This window comes from Schistocerca serialis, unplaced genomic scaffold (genome assembly GCF_023864345.2).
Source record: "Schistocerca serialis cubense isolate TAMUIC-IGC-003099 unplaced genomic scaffold, iqSchSeri2.2 HiC_scaffold_985, whole genome shotgun sequence".
Taxonomy (NCBI): Eukaryota; Metazoa; Arthropoda; class Insecta; order Orthoptera; family Acrididae; genus Schistocerca; species Schistocerca serialis.
The window spans coordinates 47,501-57,500 of NW_026048612.1; positions in this window are offsets into that span (position 1 = coordinate 47,501).

The following is a 10,000-nucleotide window of genomic DNA, read 5'->3' on the forward strand; positions in this document are numbered from 1 at the left end:
TGGGCCGCACTTCTCCCCTAGTAGGACGTCGCGACCCGCTGGGTGCCGGCCTACGGCCCGGGTGCGCAGCCTGTCCTTCCGCGGGCCTCGGTTCGCGTCTGTTGGGCAGAGCCCCGGTGTCCTGGCTGGCTGCCCGGCGGTATATCTGGAGGAGTCGATTCGCCCCTTTGGGCGCTCGGGCTCCCGGCAAGCGCGCGCGGTTCTTCCCGGATGACGGACCTACCTGGCCCGGCCCCGGACCCGCGCCGCTGTTGGCTCGGGATGCTCTCGGGCGGAATAATCGCTCCCGTCAGCGGCGCTTCAGCTTTGGACAATTTCACGACCCGTCTTGAAACACGGACCAAGGAGTCTAACATGTGCGCGAGTCATTGGGCTGTACGAAACCTAAAGGCGTAATGAAAGTGAAGGTCTCGCCTTGCGCGGGCCGAGGGAGGATGGGGCTTCCCCGCCCTTCACGGGGCGGCGGCCTCCGCACTCCCGGGGCGTCTCGTCCTCATTGCGAGGTGAGGCGCACCTAGAGCGTACACGTTGGGACCCGAAAGATGGTGAACTATGCCTGGCCAGGACGAAGTCAGGGGAAACCCTGATGGAGGTCCGTAGCGATTCTGACGTGCAAATCGATCGTCGGAGCTGGGTATAGGGGCGAAAGACTAATCGAACCATCTAGTAGCTGGTTCCCTCCGAAGTTTCCCTCAGGATAGCTGGTGCTCGTACGAGTCTCATCCGGTAAAGCGAATGATTAGAGGCCTTGGGGCCGAAACGACCTCAACCTATTCTCAAACTTTAAATGGGTGAGATCTCCGGCTTGCTTGATATGCTGAAGCCGCGAGCAAACGACTCGGATCGGAGTGCCAAGTGGGCCACTTTTGGTAAGCAGAACTGGCGCTGTGGGATGAACCAAACGCCGAGTTAAGGCGCCCGAATCGACGCTCATGGGAAACCATGAAAGGCGTTGGTTGCTTAAGACAGCAGGACGGTGGCCATGGAAGTCGGAATCCGCTAAGGAGTGTGTAACAACTCACCTGCCGAAGCAACTAGCCCTGAAAATGGATGGCGCTGAAGCGTCGTGCCTATACTCGGCCGTCAGTCTGGCAGTCATGGCCGGTCCTTGCGGCCGGCCGCGAAGCCCTGACGAGTAGGAGGGTCGCGGCGGTGGGCGCAGAAGGGTCTGGGCGTGAGCCTGCCTGGAGCCGCCGTCGGTGCAGATCTTGGTGGTAGTAGCAAATACTCCAGCGAGGCCCTGGAGGGCTGACGCGGAGAAGGGTTTCGTGTGAACAGCCGTTGCACACGAGTCAGTCGATCCTAAGCCCTAGGAGAAATCCGATGTTGATGGGGGCCGTCATAGCATGATGCACTTTGTGCTGGCCCCCGTTGGGCGAAAGGGAATCCGGTTCCTATTCCGGAACCCGGCAGCGGAACCGATACAAGTCGGGCCCCTCTTTTAGAGATGCTCGTCGGGGTAACCCAAAAGGACCCGGAGACGCCGTCGGGAGATCGGGGAAGAGTTTTCTTTTCTGCATGAGCGTTCGAGTTCCCTGGAATCCTCTAGCAGGGAGATAGGGTTTGGAACGCGAAGAGCACCGCAGTTGCGGCGGTGTCCCGATCTTCCCCTCGGACCTTGAAAATCCGGGAGAGGGCCACGTGGAGGTGTCGCGCCGGTTCGTACCCATATCCGCAGCAGGTCTCCAAGGTGAAGAGCCTCTAGTCGATAGAATAATGTAGGTAAGGGAAGTCGGCAAATTGGATCCGTAACTTCGGGATAAGGATTGGCTCTGAGGATCGGGGCGTGTCGGGCTTGGTCGGGAAGTGGGTCAGCGCTAACGTGCCGGGCCTGGGCGAGGTGAGTGCCGTAGGGGTGCCGGTAAGTGCGGGCGTTTAGCGCGGGCGTGGTCTGCTCTCGCCGTTGGTTGGCCTCGTGCTGGCCGGCGGTGCAGGATGCGCGCGCCTGCGCGGCGTTCGCGCCCCGGTGCTTCAACCTGCGTGCAGGATCCGAGCTCGGTCCCGTGCCTTGGCCTCCCACGGATCTTCCTTGCTGCGAGGCCGCGTCCGCCTTAGCGTGCTCCTCCGGGGGCGCGCGGGTGCGCGGATTCTCTTCGGCCGCCATTCAACGATCAACTCAGAACTGGCACGGACTGGGGGAATCCGACTGTCTAATTAAAACAAAGCATTGCGATGGCCCTAGCGGGTGTTGACGCAATGTGATTTCTGCCCAGTGCTCTGAATGTCAACGTGAAGAAATTCAAGCAAGCGCGGGTAAACGGCGGGAGTAACTATGACTCTCTTAAGGTGGCCAAGTGGCGGCGGTGTGGCTGCATCCGGACTTGGCTTTTCGAAGTGCGGTCTTGATGTAGTCGTGCTGCTGCTGCGAGGTGCCTTCCTTGGGTTATAGTTACAGGGAGAGTGATGCGCAATACATGGGCCTAGCCCTCTTAGCCTCTCCTCTCCTGCGGTCTTCTCCCCTTCTCGTGGGCCCGCTGATTTTTGCAGAGTGGAAGACCGCACCAGGGGCTTGGGGGGGTTACCAGCCCCCCCTCGCATTATCCCTTTATAGTTGGGGGCAGCCGACAAGAAACAAGAGATGGTGGCCCTTCCGCTGAAGGTGCCACCCCAGCTACCCCAGCACCTATCCGGCCAACCGGCCGTAACGAAAATGCGATAGTTTGTGTAGCTCCCTTTGCTTGCAGTGAGTGCCACCGCACTTTTACCACGAAGAACGGTCTCGGGGTCCATCGCCGCCGCCAACACCCTGCGGCCGCCAACGCTGAGATCGTGACGGAGAGGCATCGCGCGAGGTGGACGGAGGAAGAAGTCCTGTCGCTCGCCAAGGCAGAGGCCGAACTGTTCCTGGAGAGGGACGCCCGGTTCTTCTTTGTAAATCAAGAACTTACCAGGATGTTCCCCGACCGAACGCTTGAGGCAATCAAGTGCCGACGGCGGCAAGCTGCCCACAAGCAGCTTGTCCGCCAATTCATGGAGGCACTTGAGATCGGTCGGGGTGAAGAGCCGGCGTCCCGCCGTGGAGCAGCGAGCTCGCTGCCTGACGCGGGCGAGGCCGCTGCGCCGCCCGTCGACGCAGCCGAGGACTTCGCGGCCGACACCACCGGGCCGCCGCCGGAGGGGCCGACTGACGCCGCCATCTGGGAGCATCTGGCGGGGCTACCTGCTTCCGCCCAGCGTTTCTCTGCCCTGGATCGAGTCATTGGTCTGGGGCGGGGCACGCCGCCCGATGTCATCCTGGGCATGCTCCCGGATGCCCTTGCGTCGGTCGGGTCCAGGGGGGAGAGGTCGATCACCAGGACACAGCGGCCGCGCCAACCATCCAAGCGGCCGCCTGCCGCCCCGCCGCTGCAGAAGCGCAAGCGGCGCCGCTGGGAATACGCGCGGACACAGGACGCCTTCCGTAGGTCGCGTGCGCGTTGCGTGCGCGGCTTGCTGGACGGCACCCTGCTGCAGCCGCCACCCGACATCCCCGGTCTGCTGGACTTCTGGGCGGACCTCTTCACGAAGAAGCCGATCTCCACCGCCGGCTTCATCCGTGACCGCCTTCTCCCGCACTCGGAGCCTGTCGCTCCTGAGTGCCTATGGGGGCCGGTCACACGTGAGGAGGTCGCTGCTGCCTTGCCGCCCAGGGGATCGGCAGCCGGGCCGGACGGCCTGACTCCAGCGGAGCTGCGGCGCCTGCCGCATGAAGTCCTGGTGAAACTCTTGAACCTCTTCCTCCTGGCCCGCGCCCTCCCCGAGCGTCTGCTTCGCGCCCGGACGTCACTTCTCCCCAAAACGGCTGCACCAACATCCCCCGCTGACTTTCGCCCCATTACGGTCTGCTCGGTGTTGGCGCGGACCTTTCACAAGGTTCTCGCGTCACGCCTGATGCGTGCATGTGCTGTGGACGAACGTCAGCGGGCATTCATCCCCCGGGATGGGATGTTGGAAAACACCTTCATCTTGGACACTGCTCTCACCGACGCAGTCCGCTCCTGTCGCTCTGTTTTTGTGGCATCGATCGACGTCTCTAAAGCGTTCGATTCGGTGGACCATGCCGCCCTCCGCCCCGTGCTGAGGGCTCATGGCCTGCCGGATTGCTTTATTGAGTACGTCGAAAGGTGTTACGAGGGTAGCACGACGGTGATAGCGGGCGGCGCCGACGTGGGCGTGCCCCTGCAGCCGGCTAGGGGTGTGCGTCAGGGTGACCCCCTCTCCCCCCTCCTCTTCAATTTTGCGGTGGACTATGTTTTGAGTCAACTTCCCTCCCACATCGGAGCTCGGATCCTTGGTCGCAGAGTTAACGCTGCGGCCTTCGCAGATGACGTCCTGCTTTTTGCATCGACCGCGAGGGGATTGCAGTCCCTCATCGACGCAGCCGTCGCAGCCCTCGCCCATCTGGGGCTGCAGATCAACGCCCGGAAGTGTTTCACCCTCGCCTTAGTCGCGTCTGGGCGCGACAAGAAGGTGAAGGTCGACGCCGACGTTACCTTCAAAGCGGGCAACGCCACCGTGCCCGCCCTACGTGTGGGTGAAACCTTCCGGTACCTGGGACTGCAATTCTCCACCGCTGGTCGCTGCGTTTTCAACCCACGACGCCACCTGGTGGAGCAGCTGGACGTCATCTCCCGAGCTCCGCTCAAGCCGCAACAGCGCCTCCACGCCCTCACCACCGTACTTCTGCCTGGCCTGTACCATGGGCTGGCCCTCAGCCGCACCCGAGTGGGTGCGTTGAAAGCGGCAGATGTGACCATCCGTGCCGCCGTCAGGAGATGGTTCCGCCTTCCGGCGGACACTCCCCTGGGCTACTTCCACGCTCCTGTAGCCCAGGGAGGCCTCGGCATCCCATCATGCCGATGGATGGGGCCAACACTTCGCCGGTCCCGTCTCCTGGCGCTGAAGAGGATTGGGCCAGCCGCCGACGGTGCAGGCCGGGACGAGGTGCTGCGTGAGATTGAGGCGCTGGAGCGGCATCTTATGTGGGAGGGCCACCTCCTCAAATCGTCGACGCAGGTTGGAGAGATGTGGGCCGCGCGCCTGCACGTTGCCTTTGACGGTGCGGCGCTGTCATCTTCCGCCGCCGTCAAGGGGCAACACCAGTGGGTCGCTGACACCAGTCGCCTGCTATCTGGGCGTAACTTCATCGACGCTCTCCGCGCCCGCATCAACGCCTTCCCCACGAAGGCACGGCGCAGTCGCGGGCGGGAGGCGGACACCAGATGCCGCGCGGGCTGCCAGGCCGTAGAGACCGCCAACCACGTGTTACAGGCTTGCTTCAGGACGCACGGGTCCCGGGTTAAGCGGCATGACGCGATCGTGCGCTATGTCGCCCGTGGACTCGCGCAGAGGGGCTTCAATGTCTCTGTGGAGCCCCACCTCCGCACACCTGAGGGAATCCGCAAGCCTGACGTGGTGGCGGTTAAAGACGGCATTGCCCGCATCATCGACGCCCAGGTAGTCGGAGACCATCTCCGGCTCGACTGGTGTCACTCCGAGAAAGCGGCCTACTACAACACGCCGTCCATCAGGCGTGCCATCTCCAACCTGCACCGTGACGTTGAGGAGGTTACAGTGTCCACCGCGACATTGAATTGGAGGGGTGTATGGTCTCCAGCGTCGGCCGGAGATCTCTCCGCACTTGGATTTAGACCCCGAGAACTGGCGGTGCTTAGCACGAGAGTACTGCAAAGCTGCTGCACGAGCTATCGCATTTTCGAATATATGACGGCGCACAGTCCGATGGAGCGAGCCGGCGTCGGATAGGATGCTGGTTATTTTCTTCGCCTTGACTCCTGGGGCCTATCCACAGGAGGAATATCCCGTCTTTGTTCTTTCTTCTTTGTGTACGTAACTTATGTTGTTTTTGTTTCTGTTTTTTCCAGCATATATATATGTATATGTATTGTAGTTTTAACCTTTTCTTGTGGCATCGCCCTGTAAGTCCCCACCTCGGTGGCGGACATGGCGTGAAACACCTGCCACACCCTATCTGTACATATATATGTGTTATTCAGCAATGAATAAAGACGGCTAATGAATAGCCAAATGCCTCGTCATCTAATTAGTGACGCGCATGAATGGATTAACGAGATTCCCGCTGTCCCTATCTACATATAAGACCCGGACTGACTCCTTTAACACCTTCCGGGCTGCGTTGATAGGTGTGGGTTGTCGTTGTGTCAAGGTAGGACGTAAAACTCCCGTCCTGGCAGGACGTTAAATGCCCCCAACCCAAGCGAAAGCAAAGGGTGCATGGCGCAGGGGAAGCTGCGTTACGAGAGACATAACAACTGTCTCTCCTGAGTTGAGCGCGGTGGCTGGGCGAGGGTATGAGGGTAAGTCTCACGACGATCCCGGAACCCTGCAGTCCTCCTGCCGCAGTTCCTCACGTCCTGGACGACGTTAAAAGTCCCCGGAGCGCCTACCGTGCATCTGCGCCCGGTTTCCGTCAGCCGTGCCTGCCTGGGAGGGATCGCGACCCGAGCCGCCGAGGGCCTTTCGCCGTGCCTTGAGGCACGTTCCGTCAAACCGTGAGGTGGTGACATCGAGCGGCTAGGTTAGATGGGCGCGATCTTCTGAAAGTCTGGGGGACCGGCCCGGCACCTGAGTAGGACCGGGTCCTAGGCCAACAGGTGGGAACCTGGCCTAGTAAGAGGTGAAGCGCGGAAGGTGAATCCGCCTTCCCGGAGTGCGGGGGGCACTCGGCGGGGAAGGGACGGGAGAAATCTCGGGAGACGCGGTTGGCGAGGAGGACAAGGACGTTGGGAACGGCGCCCTTAACCTATGCAGCTGAATAAATGCCCTTGGTCCTGGGGCAGGACTGGTGGACAAGCTGCTTTGCCCCCCCTCATGCCCGTGGAACCGGTCGGGGGTTATCAGACGGGTCTTCTTTTTCTTTCACTCTCTTATAATCATGGCGGAAGACAAAGAGAGTGATGCTGGCGCTTCGGAGCATGATGCTCCTATTTTCGATGATGATGCGGGTGATGACATGTCGGTCGTTGACCGACATTCACACTTCCTTCGTTTATTCGATCGAAGTGTAAAACACGGCAAGATAAATGCCGAGCAAGTAAGAGTACTAAAGGAGACTATCGCGCAATGGGCGTTAGCCCATGCGCGGCTAGAAGGCAAGTACTCTGAAGTACAAGCCGAAAATGAAAGACTTAGAAAAGAACTGCAAAAGCCTACAAAGACATACGCAGCGGTTGCTGCAACTCCTACAGTAAGACAAAAAGTGCAGGAGGTAATTAAACAGAATGTGGAGAAAGTTGTCCCGACCTTGTTTGTTAAACCAAAAAAGGGAGAGGATATAAAGAAAGCAAAAGAAAACTTCGAAAAAAGTATAGACCCAAAGAAAGATAAAATAAAGATAAATGCAGTAAGAACAACAAAAAATCTACTGATTGTCGAAGTAGCATCCCCAGAAGATTCAGACAAACTAATAAATAACCCACAATTAAAACAACACTTTACTTGTGAGAAACCGCGAAAAAGGCGTCCATTAATGATGTTATACGATATACCGACATACATGACACAGGATGATATCCTGGATTGCATTTACACACAAAATTTTGAAGAACAGATGAAACGAGAGGAATTCTTAGAGAAGTTTAAACTGAGATTTAAAACTGGTCCTCGTGATCGTACAACTGTACATCACGTTGCGGAAATAGCACCAGAGCTGAGAAAAATTATAATCAAGACCAATAGACTGTACGTTGGGTACAGTGCAGTCTCCATAAAAGACTACACAGCGGTACCTAGATGTACCAAATGTCAAGATTACGGCCATGTGGCCAAGTACTGTGAAATCAGGAACCCAGTCTGTGCACATTGTGGCCATGATGGCCATGACAAGAAAAATTGTTCAAGACAGGCCTCCCCCCCAGTCTGCATACCTTGCATGTACAGAAAGAGAACATGTCGCACACCTGGAAAGGAATGTGCGACATACAAACTACTATTGCAACGACAGATACAACGCACCGACTATGGAGAACCATAAGAAGGGTGCGAAAAAGATCCATAAATCTCCTAGCAAGAAAGCAAGGGACGCGGAGCGTTGGTGGAGGTTATTTTCCAACAGGTCAGAATCGGCCCGGGAAGGGCCCCCTGTCCCACCTGGGGCATTGGGGGCTACTGGAGGTGCGAGCAGCGCGGGGCCAGCGACAGCTGAATCCTTGCCGGTCGAGGAAGAAGAGAGGACGGCGCCCTCGGCGAGTACGGAAGCAGACCAAACATGTAGTGTAGATCCCTTGATAGACAATTTGGTGTCAGGTGGTGGTCCCTTGCAGATGTTAACCCTATCCCAGTCTGTAGATACACCTTGTAACAAAGTAGATATATATACATATAATGCATGTCCTCCCGGAGATGTGTACACTATGTGTGAAGATGCAATAAAGTTATCTCGATTAGAGGAGCCGTCTATTTTGATGGTTGCTCTGAGACAGCTTGTACGTGTTGGGCACCCAAACGGGAAGAAAATAACATTCCCAACTCTGGAGGATGTTGATTGTATACAGCTGGCATCTTTAAATCTGCCATGTGATCACAAAGAGTTACTGATTTTAGTTCACAGGGTCTTTCAGAGACGGGGCAGGGTTTTTGACATAGAAAAGCTTTATAGAGAGATGGTAATGATGTATGGGAGAATTGGTTTTGATCCCTACAAGAAGTGGCCTGAAGATCACTATTATACTAGACATCCGTAATGGCATCTGTCAAGGTTTATCAACTAAATGCCATGAGAAGTAACACCGTCACACAGGAACTTAGAAAAATGAGTGAAGAAAATGAGGTAGATATATTATTAATACAGGAGCCTTACTCCGCCTCTGGCAAGGTCACTGGCTTTCCTGTGACGGCTCAGGTTATTTCAACAGGGGCAAATCCTATGTCTACCATAATAATTTTGAACAAATTAATTAAAACAACTGTTATAACACAATTTTGTACCTCTCACATCTCAGTAGTTCAAGTAAATCTAATGAACACGACCTGGTACCTAATAAATGTTTATTGTCAATTTAGAGATAATATTGAACCCTATTTGCAACATCTCTCTCGTGTCCTGAGAGCGCTACAAGGAAATCCAGTAATAATAACTATGGACAGCAATGCTAAATCCTCTTTGTGGCATAGTCCAGTGCAAGATGCTCGAGGTAGTGCACTCGAGGACTTGATAATGGAGCACCACCTCCAGGTGGAGAACCTACCTGGAAATCCACCCACATACAGAAGTAGAGCGGGTGCAGAATCATATATTGATGTTACATTATCGACGGAAAATGTAAGAGACAAAATCAGAAATTGGCATGTTCACGATGGACAGACAACAAGTGATCATAACTTGATAGAATTTGCAATCTCATTAGGAGTAGTACATGTTTCTGACGAATGGATAATGCAATTAGACTACGGGAAAGCCAATTGGGACCTGCTCGAGGCGGAATGCCGTCCTCCAGAATTGGGAAATAATGCTTTTGTTCTCGATGAAGCAGTAGAAGCTCTTGTGACCTCTATAAAGACGGCTGTTGCTGCCTCTGTGCCATTAAAGAAGAGGTACATCCGCAGAGCGACAGCTCCGTGGACTCCTGAGCTTACCAGGCTCCGGCAGGGTATGAGGAGAGCTCGTCGTCTCTATCAACGGGCCTTCACCCAGGACGCAAGACAGTATCACTTGTCAATTTACAGGAGACAAAAAAGAAACTTTCAGGAATCATTAACAAAGCACAGACAGAAAAGTTGGGAGGACTTTGTGCACTCGCATCTTGTTCTGGACCCCTGGGGGGTTCCATACAAGATTGTGAGGGAGAAGATCCACTCACCAATGCTCCTGTCAACAGTGAGGATAGCGGACACAGGCATAATGACGACAAACTGGCAACAGACTGCTGAGGAATTACTCAGAGTTCTCTTGCCAGATGACGATCGAGGAAACGACACTGAAAGGCAAGCCATGCTGAGACAGGCAGTTGAGGAGCCATACTATAATGAACTAAATGTCTAC